Source organism: Urocitellus parryii, chromosome Y (genome assembly GCF_045843805.1).
Source record: "Urocitellus parryii isolate mUroPar1 chromosome Y, mUroPar1.hap1, whole genome shotgun sequence".
NCBI classification, from domain to species: Eukaryota; Metazoa; Chordata; class Mammalia; order Rodentia; family Sciuridae; genus Urocitellus; species Urocitellus parryii.
Window position 1 is genome coordinate 58,094,689 of NC_135548.1, and position 13,237 is coordinate 58,107,925.

Consider the following 13,237-nt stretch of genomic DNA (forward strand, 5'->3'; position numbering starts at 1 on the left):
GGCTTTGCATGTATGTAAATGCGGAGCTAAAGGGGTTCTTGGCAGAATTTCTATGGATGTGCAGTAGACACGCTAATGCTGCAGGTGTCCAGCTGCAGAGGAGACATGTTCAGTGACTGCCAGTGCTGAGTCAAGTACATCATTACAACCAGACCCGCACCGAGCTTCCAGAGGCCAGGGCCTCTCAAAGCTATCATGAAGCACTCAAGTGCACACTCTTGTATCTGAGTCTGTTTTGTGTCGTGGCAGTCAGGACCCAAATTTTCAGTGCATCTGCCTCTTCCACCCACAAAGGCAGCCTGCATCCCAGATCACACTTGGTGCGCAGATCCCTGGCCCATTGCTCTCATCTCAGTGAGATGAGAGTGTGTCTGTGCATAGGCAGTTTGGTCCTTTGACATGAGTGGAATGTGGCTCCCCAGGGGGAGGGGAGATGGCAGGTACAGGCAGATATTTGTACCAGGATTGTTCTAGTAGCACATTGCAAGAACCCAGGTGGTATATGGAGGACACACTCAGGTAGCAGGATAACAAGATTGTGCCCTTGTATATGTAGCTGAGATTTCTCCTGAATGTTTGACCACAGTCTTCTGGGTAGCTCTTCTAAAAGCCATTCTCTGATGACATTTGTCCCACCCTGATCCAGGTGACCTTTCAGGAGACGGTGACAAGCCTCATCCGCAGGGCCTTGGACCAAAATTTGTTGCAGCATGAGGATGTGGACAACTTTGAGCTGCTGTATATGATGTCTGAGGATGAGAGTAAGTAGGACAATCAGACAGTGGGGAGACATGATCCACAGTGGGCTCAGGATAACTGACAGCCAAGAGAAAGTGGGCCTTGGCCCCAAAATACCAAAGTGTGATGGGCCTGGCGGAGACTCTCAGGGGTTGTGGGTGTTTTGTGGTATAATCCTTGAGTGCCACCTAACAATTCTCTCCACTTCGCTCTGCAGAAATCAAGGTCTCTGACCACTCACTCGTGTGTCTGTCCATGAATCTGGGAATACAATATTTCATCGTGAGGAAACGCCCCCAGGTCAAGGGAAAGGAGGTAAACACCTACCTTATTCAAGCTGTGCATGTGCTGCCATTCCACTCCGACCTGAGGAAATAAGAAGCCTCAGCACCTGGACATATTTGCTGGAAGCCCATAGAGCCAACTGACAGTCTGGGGTGGCTTTCTGTTTCTGGGTTTGCTGATGTTCCATCCCCCACAGTTCTCAGAATCAACCTGCAAGTCCTCCAGGCCGCTTTCCCACAAGCAGGTGGGAGACACCTGCTTAATTCGTGTCCACTTAGAAACACAAAGTCCAGAGATGGCCAAGAGTGTTCTGGTAAGCCTGGGAGCAGGGGTGTCCCGTGGTGCTTACACCTGGGTGGGGAGCAGACACTGGTCCAATACCATGGACTACTCATGCCCTCTTGAATTTGGAGCTTCTGGATGATCAGGAGGATAGATGGGAATCAAGAAGGGAGAGGTCAGTGTGAAGGGCTGGAGCTGAGATGAGCGAGTGCAGCAGCTTGTCCACTGCCATGTCTGAGGGAGTCTGTGTGTCAGGTGGCAGCATGCAGTCCAGAAGGGCAGGGACAGGTATGGGTGACAGATGAGAATAGGACAGGAACTAGGTTGCAGGTTCCCTTGTATGGGATGCTGACGTCTATGGAGGAGGACAACAGTGTGAGGTTCTCCATGTTCCTTGAACAAGGAGCTGAGAGAGTCTCTCTGCAGAGTCGATATGGATGTGGAGCAAGCACACTAAATGTCCAGGTAACCCAATGACCACCCTTGCCGGATGAGGTGGCCTCCTACATCCCAGCCAGCACTGAGCCTCTGGAGGCCAGGAGCTCTCGTGGCTATCTTTCAGCTCTCCTGTGTGTGGTCATGTTCCTGGGTCTGTTTTTGGCCCTGGCAATCCAGACCAAAGCCTCTAGGTTTTGTGCCTAGGCCATTCCCAATGCCGCCTGCATCCTCGGGCAGACCTGGGATCTTGGAGGCTATTGTCCCATTCCTCCCAACTTGTGGGATGAGATTGCATCTGTATGCAGGTAGTGGGGTCCTTTCACTCCGAGAGGAGTGCAGCTCCACAAAGAGCAATGGCAGGCCCAGGAAGTCCTATGTACAAGGATTGGGCTAGTAGCCTGTGGGAAGAGCCCACACGATGAGCAGGAGGTCAGCCTCGGGTAGTAGGGTCATGGATGTTGCCCTTGTATTTAGAGTGGAGGTGCCTCCAGAATGCCCCTGCCCACTGTCCTTGAGTAGTCACTTCAAGGCCCATTTCCTGAAGGCCTGTCTCCCATGCTGCTCCAGGTGACCTGCCACGATAGGGCTCCTGTCGTCATCCGCAGCGCCCTCGACCTACACTTCCTTACTGAGGAGACTCCAGAGGATTATGAGCTGGGCCAAATCATCTCTCGCCGTCAGAGTAAGTGAGACAATCAGATAGCAGAGAGCAAGGGTCAGGATGTGGACTCAGGTCAACTCTTAGCAACAAAGAGTAGTCTCTGACCCCCAAGAACACTCCAACAGGTGTGTTGGGTTCGTGCAAAAAGCCAACTGCACTTCTGCTGGTGGAAGGTCTTGAGGTCCAATGGTATACCCCGGTGGATATTGCGGCTCCCCACCAGGTGCCCTCCCCTGGACATGAACAGGCATCCAAAGCTGACATCTTTGAGGAGTGAGGAGGAAAGCCTCTCTCCAGGAGCAGTATGTTTTCATGGTCTGGGATAGGAGTGGTTTCAAAGGAACATGGGAATGCATGGGCTAAAGAGGGAACTGGCATTTTGTGGACTGAAGCAGTACTATTGAAAGCCTTCTGTGTGACCAAAAAACCACTGCCTGGGCAGAGCATTGCCAGGATTCTAGCAAGCAGTAACAGAAAACACAGCCTGGGAGACAGCCTGAATCATCTGTTTTTGCATAAATTCCATGGTCTTACGCAGCTGAGTCCACTAGGCAAGGAGTGATCACAATAGCCAGGTTGTGATCCCTAACTAAAGTCAGATGAGGGCTTCCTGAGCACGTAGCCACAGAGCTCATCTGATAATAATGCCAGCGCTTTTTTGTTGGTTGGTTGGTTGGTTTTTGTGAGCCAAACACCACAGCAGCCATTATCCCAGCCTATGTACCCTGAAGACCACCATCCCTATGAGTTCTAGGATCACTTGTCTCCTATCTTAACCTACTGTTAGGTTAGTAGAGTCTATGGAAGAGGAAGTCTGTCTGGGGCCTTGGTAGCCTAAGAAATTCAAAGCAGAGATCTCCACATCCAACCCAGAAGGGATGGAGAACAGGCTCTAGGTTAGAGGAGGGCGACAGGAAACACATGTTCAGAGGAAGGAGAAGCGGCTGTTGTATTCCCCCACTCGGGGTCATGGCACCACTGGGCCATACGCCATGTTGGAGGGAAGCAGTCCCTTTGCTGGTCTTTGGAACCATTGTTCTCAGTAGGGCAGTATTTGGAATGTGGCCTCCATTCTCAGAAGCCTGGTTCACATGGAGGCGGGCTCCACCAACGCAGAAGCATGGCTCTAACGTGGTATCCGTGCTGGTCAGCCTGTCCTCACTGTGGCCATACTTGAGGAAAATAACTCAGAGGAGGAATCCTAGGCCTTTTTTCTCTGGGTTTCATAGCTTTCTCTTTGGTTGTGCACTGAGGCTGTCCATAAAGCTCTAGTGTGTGGCAGTGGAGAGCTCCTCAGCCCTTGCCACAAAGGCATAGACTGGGAGAGAGAGAACGAGGCTGGCAGAGAGGGAGAGAGAGAAAGATGGAGAGGGAGGACCTCTCCTTGGAGAATGAGGATTCAGTGGAGCCAACAGGAACAAGGTACTGTTGCCCAGGGCACAACCCTGTTTAGGTCTTACTCCAACCATGCTCAACCTTTCTTCCAGTCCCTCCCACCCCCCAGTAGTGTATTCATCTTGAATGAGAATTTCATGTTGACATCAGAGCACTCACCATCCAATGCTTCCCTCCAAACCCACCTATGAAGATGGCTCATGTGGGGACTGAATCTTCGGCACAGGAGCCTTTTGTGGGAGATTTCAGATGCAAACCCTAGTGGTGTGCTTTGGCAGATGCAAGAGGACCTGAGATATTCTGGAGTCCAAAGCCTTCGGTAGGAACAGACATTAGGTCTGTTGAAGTGCTCTGCCTAGTTCTTCCTCAGGGAGGACTGTGGAGGCTGTCTTTGTTGGTATTGGTGCTGAATTGGAGAGCTCTCAGGTGTGTGGCTCTGGCCTTTTCTGGCACAGGCTCTCAGATGTTGGCGTGTCCTAGGGAGCACCTCCTGAGTGCCACCTTCTTTTTGTACACCCCTCTCTCCCCAGAGCTGAGGATTCCAGCAGAGGCCAACGTATTTGATGCCAAGAATCCTCACAAAAAATCCAACTTTGTGCTGAGGAAAAGGAGCCTCTCCCAAAAGAATGATGGGTGGATCGAGCCTCAACCTCCCTCTCGTCCTGCAAAGAAGGCTCCTGCCCTCCTGAGGATGCTTGCAAAACCATTCTGTTGCTGTGTGCCTGGGCGGGGCTGAGGCAGCCCAGGAATATTTACATTGATTACTATTTTCTTCAAAGTTTGAATCTATAGTTTGCCATTGTCCTTGACCTTGTTTAGTAACACAGTTGTTACTCTATCCTGTATTTGTTGTTTCCATTAATATATTATTATTATTTTAAAATATATATGTTTTTGTTACCTGATCTACTGTGATGATTTGAGTATACTAAATGTAGCAGTGATTCCTAAAGGACACATCCAAACCAACAGGAAGGAATGTTTCATTCTGTCAGCAAGAACTTTGGTTTTTAGGAGTTTGGCAGATGGCATTAACTGAGTCAGTTTTCCAATGGGGGCAATGAAGTATCAGCTATGATGGTACAAACACAAACAAAGACACACAAACACACACAAGAGCACACACACTCACTGAGAGATAGATAGACAGATGGAGTTGGTCTCTGCTGAAATACTTTGGAGACATGGTTCTGATTTCTCCCCTTTTGGAGTATTTTCAATTGCACAAGGTGTCTTGCAAATGAACCCATGTCTGAGGAAGACATGCATGTGTACTTCACATGCCACTTTTCACATAGCAGGAAGGTCATGTAATATTTTTCATGCAGCTGTCTTTTGACTGTGAACCATCCCATGAGGTCAGCTGTGGAATTTTCAACTTGTAGCATCACAATGGGGATCCACTCTTTGGATTTGGGGATATTTCCGATTTTCTTGATTCAGATTGGAATGATATATATATTAGTTTTTGATGAAAATTCTGCATTTGATGGTAATGAATGTCGTGCATCTAGGAATCTGTAGAGTGCAGACAATGAATGGATGCCTACTGTTGTCTGGACTGGTCTGAAAAGTCCTGTAGCATCTGAGCATGTGTGAGGGCTGTACAGGTCTTGCCAAAAGTCCAGGTCAGATGATCCTGCACAAAGCTGAACTCCTAGTGGTCTCCACAACAGTGTAAGGGCCAAGGAGAAACACACTTCCACACAGAAGTTGGGAAGCTACCTTATGAAGGTGATCATAGATACGGGATTATTAATATATCCAGGTTGGCATCTATTATTTTTTTAGCTTTTGACTTTCGCAGCTGTGGGCATCTTGACAACCATCAACTCCCTGTAAGCACAGACAACTCTATAAGAACCTGAGGATAAATTTCCCTGTGCATGTCCCCTTGTGAAACTGCTTAAGCACCGCCTGGTTTACACACAGGTGGAATTTCTAGGTCAAAGTGTGCATGTTTACTTCTTTGACTAAGCACTGCCAGGTGGCTCTTCTGCATAGCTCTACCTGTGGCCAGGATTGTATTATCTAGCTTTCTAACTTTTGCATGTTGAGTAGATACATAGTGGGAGCACAATGTGTTTGTTGGTATTTTTCTTGGTATCTATTCTGATGCTTTTCACTGGGGGATTTTTTCCTGTGAAAATGGGCTTCCTCTACTTGACCTTATTTTCTTCTTTTTAAAATTTTTTCAATGTGACTTTTTAATTTTAGTTTTATTAAAGACATTGCCCCTTGCTTGCATAGTCTATATCTAAATCACTAGTCCTTGCTCCAAGGCCCAGCTTGCTCTCAGCTGCCCCAGGAGGGGAACAGTCTTTGGCGGTAGACAAGAGACGCCCCTGCAGGGGGCACAAGTGCTTTGGCCCTCTGGTGTCTTGCCAGCAGTGCTTCCCATGCTCACAGAGGGTTTCAGACACTGAGTCAATGGTCCAGGTGGTCTTTTGTTCAGTCTGATCTCAAATTGAGCTCCTCTGAGAGGTCATATTGAAGTCCTTGTGTGTACCTGATCCATCATTTTAAACAATATTCCAAGTTCACTTTTTGTGTGTACGTGGGTTCTGGGGATTGAACCCAGGGCCTTGAGCCTGTGAGGCAAGTGACCTACCTGAGCTACACCCTCAGAGACCCCTGTAAAAGTATTTCCCCTTTGCCTTGGGGTCTAAGTTGCCAAGGATGACCTCAAACGTTCCTCTTGCCTCAGCCTCCCTGGTGGCTGGCATGACAGGCATGCACCTGGGACTGTCACACTCGAGCCTGTGATGGGAACTCATGTGCATCTGTCCAGGGCTGAGCATGGTTAGGCAGAGCTGTGCTCCAGGCTCCCTGCAGGGCTGTGGAGGCTTCTGCTGCCCAGCAGCCCTGGTGCCATGGCCAGGGCTCCTCCCAGCCGAGGGCAGGCAGCTGCCCATTGCTGTAGGCTGACCTTATTTTCTTCTTATGGCACTCGTCCGTTCTCTGGAGTATGTTGTATGGTTTGTCCATTAGGAGTCTAACAGGTCCTCTAGAACCTTCAAACAATTAGTAAAATTCCTGAACAGTAAGTGAGCGCGCGCAGAAATTGGGCTAATATTTTGGGAAGAACAATGTTGGATGATATATTCATGGCTTGAATATATCATCCAACATGAAGTTATATTTTATTACTTACAAAATAATAAAATAATGAAGCAATACCATGGGCTGAGCTAAAATAGATCCTTAGGATCTTAGGCATTCTGTAATAAATCTGTGTCACTTGAAGTATAGAGTTGATCGACTCTGAGTAATGAAACAGAAGTAAAGGTATCAAAGCCAATGATCATCTGTTTCCAATTTTCTGTGATTTGGTTCAAGTGGTAAAGTGGTGATATTTATTAATAATGGATCGAATAGGTTCATAATTGTTTTAGAGTACAATTAGATGCCTTCAAACTTTAGGCTACATGGGCACATTTGAGAACGGTTCCAGCCATTCTCTCATCCTTTGGGTCATTCCCCTCCTATGTCCTGTGAGACATTTTCTATGTGAGGCTTTAAGAAGAAGAAGAGAATATTCTGTAAAGAAAACCTTGTGATCTGTGCAGTATGAAGTTGAATGGATTCATTCAGAAATCAGAAATTCTATTGAAAGATATTTATTGGCATGAGCCAAATAAAACCTATTTTTAGGCATCCTGGTGAAGACAAGGTTTTATCTTTATGTCTCATTTTCTATGTTTTGTTGTTGTTGTTGTTGTTAGAATGAAATTCATATGTTGCCAGACCATTCTATCAGATGTGTAACTAGATGCCATTTAAATTACCCACTTTTACATGGTAGACAGTTTTTAATGAACACTGCCTGTCTGCACCTTTTTTAAAAACAGGACTGGGATCAGAAGCCCAAATACCAATGGTTAGCTGGAGCATATTTTTCATTTGGCCTATCTGTCAGTATTCCCTGAGGTCATCTGTGCAATCAGCTTCGTTACTCCTGCTCCCTCACTGGATTTCATAGAAACCATATGCTATGTATGAATCAGGGACACCAATCCCACAACATAGCATTCTTGGAATATCCAAAGTCCCACTTTTCACTTCGCCATGCCTGAGATCAGCAGTAATATTTATCAGCAAATGTGAGATTTTCAAAGATCCAATTCTATGTGCTCCTTTCTCATAGAGCCTTAGGCAGGGATATAGCATACATAAATATTAAGTAAAGTCCATAGTTTTTAAAATGTCATCCATTGAATAGTTGACACATGTCTGAGATACTTTTTATTTTGGAGGAGGTATTATTTAATAGGGAATTCCAACAGCTACCTAATAGTGAAATGAGAAGTCTTGCATCCATTTTATTTTGTTTCTGATGATTTTTATGAGTAAGGGTAAGATACTTCCTTGTTCTGATGCAGATGTTGCCCACTTTTGTGAATGGATGCGGGGTGTCACCTACTACTTGCATATCTGCATATTGGGCTTGACACTGCTATCGTACTTGGTAGTTGGCAAAAAGTCAATACTGAAGTTAAGCTCTTGTGTTCTAGCAGCAGAGCTGAAGATCCTTGATGTGCCACCTTCTGCAATCCATGCTGCTCTCTTCATGTTCCTTATTGACTTCCTGGTGATGAGCATCATGGTCTCCTGGTCTTGAGAATGGCCAAGCATTGCTCTGTGAATGTGGAAGATGGGCATGTGGAAGGCTCCAGGGAGGAGGGATCATTGAACATGTACTCGAATCCATGTGCCTGTTGAATGACCTGTTTTTTTTATTTTTGGGTTTTAAGGGAGACACTGCCCTAAAACACTTCTGTGCAGCTGGGGATGCAGGCTTCTGCTTCACCTTGCAGGAAGCATTAACGAATCCTTTCCAGAAGACATGAGAAGAGAGAAGTGAGCCTCTGGTATCATGCAGGTTCCTTGCATTGCCCATGGGCTAGAAGAGAGAAGAGTTGCTTCATGAGATTTGATCCCCTTTTTCCTGAAAAGTTCCACACAGAGGTGAGTCCCCAGCATGTTTAGAAATCATTTCAGACACCTTTCTGGACGGAATTGAATCAGAGCCCCTGATGATGTGGAAGAGCTAAAGATGGGTTTGCTATGAATTTTCTATTTCATTCATCAGGGCCTGAGTCAAGTCAGTCATTGTGCTGTCAACACATGAGCTGCTGGTCAAATGTGAGGAAGTGGTCTTGCTTTATGAAAACACCACCCTGATTCAGTGAGCCAGAGGCAGCCTGCAGTCCCTGTTTTCCTGTAAAGGCAGATTGCTGTGGATGGCCTCTGGCCTCGTCATGCAGCCCTGCTCAGAGTAGGGGATTGAGGGACCAGGCAGATCCCTAGTTCCTTTTGACTTTCATTGCGATTGGGCAACCCCAGTGTCCTTGGACACTACCTGGTCTTCTGGCCTGGGTCAGGGGATGTGAAGTTTGGAATCCCCCTCTGTGGCAGGATCCCAGCCCCCCAGCCACTTGAGGTCAGCACATCCTTCCCTAATTGTGTTAGAGTTGGAGACTTCTCCCACCCATCCTCATCCATGCTCATCCCACATTTTGTAGCTTGGCACCTGAGGACCTTTATTCATTGACTTAGTTGTTAGTGATGATGGTTACTAAGACTAAGTGACTCTTTCAAGTCACATCACTTGCATGGTAGGGCTAGAGCATGGATCTTCCTAATTGATTTCATGGGACTCTCTCATGGAAACTGTGACTGCTTCCTAAACACACACTCTACATTTGGAGTGTCAAAATTCTTGCCACTGCCTCCTTGGCAAGTGTATCTTGTCTTCTACGTGGGAATTTCACAAATATTTTCCTTTGGTTTGTGGAGGTCATGCAGAAGGGATTTCATTTGAAATAGCCCAAACAAGAAATACCAGTTGTCTTTTTCGCACATGGATGTGTGTAGTGAACACCCCTTTCTGTGTGCTTGCATGAGTTACTCCTTTGAATTTGTTGAAGAATGGTTGGCTGGGGAGCAAGTTAACGAGAGATGGATATCAATGGTTGTCAAGTATTCTGACGTGAAGAATGTATTGAGGATGTGAAGGCTTTTCTAGCCAGTTCCTATGGCTCAGTCAGGGATCAGTCAGAGGAATCTGTCTGGTAGACTCTTTGGCACAGATGTCAAAGTGGCCTGGTCTTACCCTGTCCAGGACTGAATGCTGAGCTTGAGTGGGAGCTTCTTGTCATTTCAAGCATTTCCATGAGTCTGTCCTCTGTTCTCTTGTATCCAAGTGGTTTCTAATAGGAAAGCAGAACAAAAATTGAAAGTATGGTGATTGATTATTTTTACCAATGTTATTTCAATCCACTTTGTTTAATACGAAATTACCTTTATGCTAGTAAGATTTCATATGTGAGGAAATAATGAAAATATTGGGGTTAGGGGATGAGAATATGCAAATCAAACATTTTTGAGCACCAAGACCCGTTTTTTGTTTTTGTTTTTGTTTTTGTTTAACTTAAATAATATTAAGTGCCAGAGGACCACCGCTGCCATTCAGCCTCAACAACCTCCAGGTCCAGCCTCCAGGTGGCCCATTTCACCAGGGTGTGTGGGACCACACTGTCCTGGGATGAGAGAACAGTACCCACGGATGTTGACATCTCACAGAGTAGATATTGCCAGTGACAGTAGGGAGCTATTGGCACATGAGGAAGGGAAGAGCTCTCAGGATGGGAGGAGGGGGCCGCTTCAAGACTCATTGGGTATGGCACGAAGCTGCTGGGTGTGGTGTTGGCCTGGGCCCACTGAGTGGGGCAGATCCGTGGTCTGTGTTTCTGTACCCTCCTCTGTAGCCTGTGTTGGCAGCAGATCAGGGAATTGCGATCAGAAGTGCTCCCAGTAACACAGGCACCAGGCCCCAGAGTGTGTGCCTATCCGTTTCCCCACCTGGCCTGACTTAGTGCCTGTCTTGCCTCAGGGCTGAGACCCTACAATCTCTGATGAGGGTGTCTGTGGTCCAGATCCAACCTGCATGGCCAACATGCTCAGACCTTCAGCTGGGTCCTAGGCTGCTGCAACCAAACTCTGTTAACTGGGTGGCCGACAACAGAGGAAGTGTCTTCCGTTGAGCTCCAGAGGCTCAACACAGTAGGTGTTGGGCTGTCCCAGTGCCATAACCCCTCCCAGGTTTCAAGGGGACTGTCTCCCCAACTCTCCCAGCCCTTGCCCACTCTCCTATTGCTGCCCACGATCTGTGGTTCCCATATGGGCATCCCGCCCTGGCTCCAACCTCACATATCCGGTATCCCCCAGTCTCCCTGGTATCTGGGTCCAGACTCTCCTCTTCCTACAAGAATATCAGATATTGGATTTGGTCCCAGTTGATGCTTTGTTCCATCATGTGAGCTCTTAGCTTCATCACTGTGCAAAGACTCTTTTCCCACACAAGTTCGCACGACTTTTGGCTGGCTAAGAATTTTCAGGCGACACTTTTCTAATGAGTACACTTTCCTTCCTTCCGATCTCCCACCAGTGAGCATTCCTCGCACCCTTGTCCTAGTTCCTTTATGGCAGTTTCCCTCCTTATGGCTGAGAGGACCTAGTGACCCCTGAATTCACACGTTCTCCTTAATCACCAACACACTGCAGAATTCTCCAGGGGGCCATATATGCTCCTGGAAGTTGGTGTTGGAAATAGTTCTCCATCCATTAATCACTCCCTCACTCACTAATGTCCTTGTGTCCTTGAGAAAGGCTCTCCCTTTCCTGGTTTTCCTGAATAGAAATCCTCTTGCCTCTTGGGTGAATAGGGTTATGGGTTGTGCAGAGGGTGTTGGTCCACTGAGCATCTTAGAGACTGTCCTTTATGGAGCCTAATGATCCTCACTGGGGAATGAGGCCAGGGTCCTAACTGTGGTTAGTTAGAGAGGGAAAGAAGGACGAGGGAAACTCAGATGTCCCTTCATGGCCCCTGGAGTTAGAGGACTTACCCCTTTGCACCTGGGATCAGGAGACCTCATTTCCTCGAGGACACGCACACTCAGACGTTAATCTTGAGTGTGGGTTCCTTTCTGGGGTCCAGGGCTGTTGTTAGCCACCAGGAATGACAGTGCTCTCCATGCTGAGTGGAGCCATTTTTGCCAGGAAAGAGAGCCCATGGTCACGCCTTGTGCAAAGCATCCCACGCCAGGGGCTCCCATGCCTACATTCCTGTCCTGAAAGGAAGCCACTCAGAGGCAAGGTGGGTCCAACCACCTCCCATGTGTTCACTCATCACTGTGTTCCAGCAGTCACCCCAGTGAACAGTCCTGATGGGATTGGATGTGGCTCAGAATGTCACCCTCATGAGCTCTACCCTGCCACAGCTGCAGTTCTGCAGTGGGAGAAACTCAAAACCTCAAAACACATGCACATGAAAGAAAAGAGCAAGAGCCAGAGCCCAAACAGGCCAGGTGTGGCAAAGACAGCTGGAGTGCCTAGGTTGGGACTCAGAATTATGTCAGTGGGGTGGCATTGCTGCTGGCACCAGCATGATAACCGAGAGCCAGCCCTGCTCATTTTGGGGAGCAGTGTGTTGGGGAAGGCAGCAGAAATTGAGAGGCAGGATTGAGTTTGGCCCTAGGAGGAGGTTGGGTAAGAGGCCAGTGTGGGTTGGAGAGCCTGGGCAGATAGACAGAGGCCAGGGCACACCCCAAAGCCTGGAGACTGCACTTGATGTCCAGGGTTGTGAAACACCACTTCCCCTCTTACTCACAACTGAGAGCAAGGGGCATTGATGAGTTCAGTTTGTGTGCGGCTGCATCCAAGGTGGCTCGGCTAGGAACCTCTGTTTCCTTGACTCAGGAGGCTGGGAGTCCAGGCTCCACTGAGGCTCGGCTGGGAGGATCGGAGTCTGAGTTTATGCCTGTGTTCCCTGTAGGATCCATGTTGGCTGAGCCTCAGTGTTTTTGTAATGAGAGGATGGGTGACCGTCATGTCTTTATCACAGGACACACTTGCTAAATGGATTTGTTTGCTCTGAGGAGGAAAGAGAGAGGGGGGAGTGGTGCTGGAGACAGGGATGCAGACAGGGGTCATGGACTTGGCATAACTCAGTCTTGGAGGTGATATCCCATCACCTGTACCCACTTCAATTCCCATGAATCCAGAGGCTGAGCCCCCTTGAGGTGAGGGGTGAACCGGTTCTGGGCAGCAGGATGCTGTGGTACCTCGGAGTCTCTGTGAGACCCCAACACTAGACACACTTGGCCCTTTTGAAATCTTAGGAGAAGCCTTGGGAAGTTGTATGGCAGAGGGGAGCAGCCTCTGCATCTCAGTCCCCTCCAACTTGCCATGGTGTAGAGAGGGAACTGCAGCCACGATGGGACGGACATTGGCCATGTCCCTGTGTGGGACACAGGCCTGATGGAGTTAGGGTGCATTCTTTGTCTCTCCCTTTCTTGTGATTATCCCATCTCTACATTTGTGCTTTAGCCACCTGTGAGTCCCATCTCTGGTTTCAGAGAGAACAGAGGGTGTTAT